Genomic DNA, 2,211 nt, shown 5'->3' on the forward strand with positions numbered 1-2,211 from the left:
CTCTGAATAAACCCCAAATCAGCTGTCTTCCTGTAATCAAACTGTCTTTTCTCTTTAATGCTTGCTGTGTGTGTGTAAGAAAACCATTATATCTTCTGGTTCTGATTTTTGGTTCAAAGCTCTGGTTCACTTACAGGTGCTTTCACCATCCTTTTGAATCGTTTTGCAGAGGAGGCTTTGAAACAAGCTAAAATCCAGTTGGAGCAAATAACTGGCTTTGGTCATAGGAAAAAATGCTGCTTTTTCACCTTTTTTTTAAAAAAATAATTTGAACTTCAAAAGCTCTTTTTTATATAAAAGCAATTTTTAAAAATTGGTAATTTTACAGAGAGAGAAAAGTGCTTTGTCTGTGGTTTGCTTTGTTTCCTTGACTGTTGTGGAAGGTTTTGTACTTTCTCACCTTCCCTGCTGCAGTGCAGGGCTGCTGTGTCTCCAGAACAGCCCTTTGGAAGACAGGTCTGATTCTCCATGCCCTTTGTCTAGCCTTAACTCTCCTGCCTTTTCCCTGATTTCAGGAGAGCATTCCTGATTTACATCGCTGGGGAAAGCGGAGTGGCTGGAAGTGACAGCGGGGGGTTAGAGGTACGGCGGGCAGCTCAGAAGCCCTTAATAAGAGCTCTGCATCTCGCTGACAGCCTTCCCTTTCCAGTTGATTCTGGGCTTCAGTCCTGGTCACGTAGAGCCTATCTTTGACGTGCAGGTAATTAACAACAGCAACCACCAACTCCCGATTGAGAGGGACGAGGGCCAGCCTTCTGCACAAGCAGCTCTGGTTACAGTACAGCGGGGGAAATTCTGATGTGCATGGTTTGTAGTGCACTGGCTTTCTCTCTTCTTCCTTCTAAAAAGGCAAGGATGATGTTAATGATTTTTTTCTTAATTTTATTTTTCTTCAGTTCCACTTTCAAAATATTGGCTGTTCCTACACCATCAAAAGTTTTATCAAACCTATAGCCGGGCATAAGTCTGCTTCTAGAAATGTGAAATGTCTTTTAAGGGAGACCGTCAAAAACATATATAGGGCTATTTTAAAATATAAATTAATTTTTAACTTATTAATAAATTAATATTAATTAATTTAAAATATAATTTAAAAAATATATATTAAAAATTAATGTCAAAAGCACAAATTATTGGCTTTTGAAATGTTTGTCTCCCATTTTAACCCTTTTTACTTATACACCTGATGCTTTATACAAGGCAGTCAGTACTTTTGTTCCAGTTTTCTTTATAGCTTGGCAGAGTGGCCACAGAGAGAGCCGTCAGTCAGCTGGGATGGTGGCACATATGGCAGATTTGTACATGTTTTTGAAACTGAGACCCATGGCAGATTTTTCATATATTAATCTTTTTCCATCCTTTAGCCACTCACGGCACTGAATACTTTCCTTGACTCTCTTTTCTTCAGCTGAGCACGCCACTGCCATGGTACAAGGCTTACAAGATAAGCTCTTAGCTTGCTGCGTTAAGGGATGTATTAGTAAGCAGGATTTACTCAATAAGATATATACCCTCACGATGTGTTTACCTGAAGAGAAAGGTTGGCCTGGCCTCATGTCATTCTTCTTTGAATATCCCCAGCGCAGATCCCTCAGTTACCACGTCTCCATATTTCCATGCTGAAATATTCTCCTGCAGCCAGTCGTGTTGCTTAGTGGAAAAGCTGTCACACGGGGAGAAACCAGGAGATGGGGCAGTGAAGGACTTCAACCGTTCAATGTCAGCACGCCTTCAGCATTTCTGCGAGCTGAGCCGGTTGGGAACGAAGCAGCAGCCGTGGGAATTGTTTGCGCCATCAGTGAGAAGCACTGCGGCACTGCCTGACCGTGCTCCTGTGGCTGGTAAGTCAGCCTCGACACAGACCACGTCCCAACGTGGGGGGACAGGTTTCCCAGATATATGCCAAGGGGTTCCAGTTATTCCAGGGAAGACTTATTTAACCATATATTAATAAAACACCTTCAGCACTGGCAGGGATAAATACTGCCCAGCACTGCTCATGGGGTATTCAGGCTTTACGTGATACTATGCATAAGCTGATGATGTTTTCTAATTAGTACGCTTCATACATGCAATCAGAAATGTAGTGTGAACCTGAAAGAGAAACTGATTGAAAAATCCTTCCTGTGGCTGGAGCTTGGTGGGGCACTACTCTCCAGCTGGCCAGCCTAGGCTTGGTTTTGTGGCTTCACGCTTTCCTCCTGGCTGCGT

At 42.7% G+C, this 2,211-nt stretch overlaps 1 long non-coding RNA gene across 2 annotated transcripts in view; it reads left to right on the forward strand.

The window, feature by feature from the left end:
• The first annotated feature begins 1,538 nt into the window (after positions 1-1,538).
• Positions 1,539-2,211, forward strand: part of LOC130152026 (uncharacterized) — a 7,470-nt gene continuing 6,797 nt past the window's right edge. For both annotated transcript variants that reach the window (XR_008822857.1, XR_008822858.1), the window contains exon 1: positions 1,539-1,841. This is a non-coding gene — a long non-coding RNA (uncharacterized LOC130152026). The remainder of the gene's footprint in view (positions 1,842-2,211) is intronic.

This window comes from Falco biarmicus, chromosome 7 (genome assembly GCF_023638135.1).
Source record: "Falco biarmicus isolate bFalBia1 chromosome 7, bFalBia1.pri, whole genome shotgun sequence".
NCBI classification, from domain to species: Eukaryota; Metazoa; Chordata; class Aves; order Falconiformes; family Falconidae; genus Falco; species Falco biarmicus.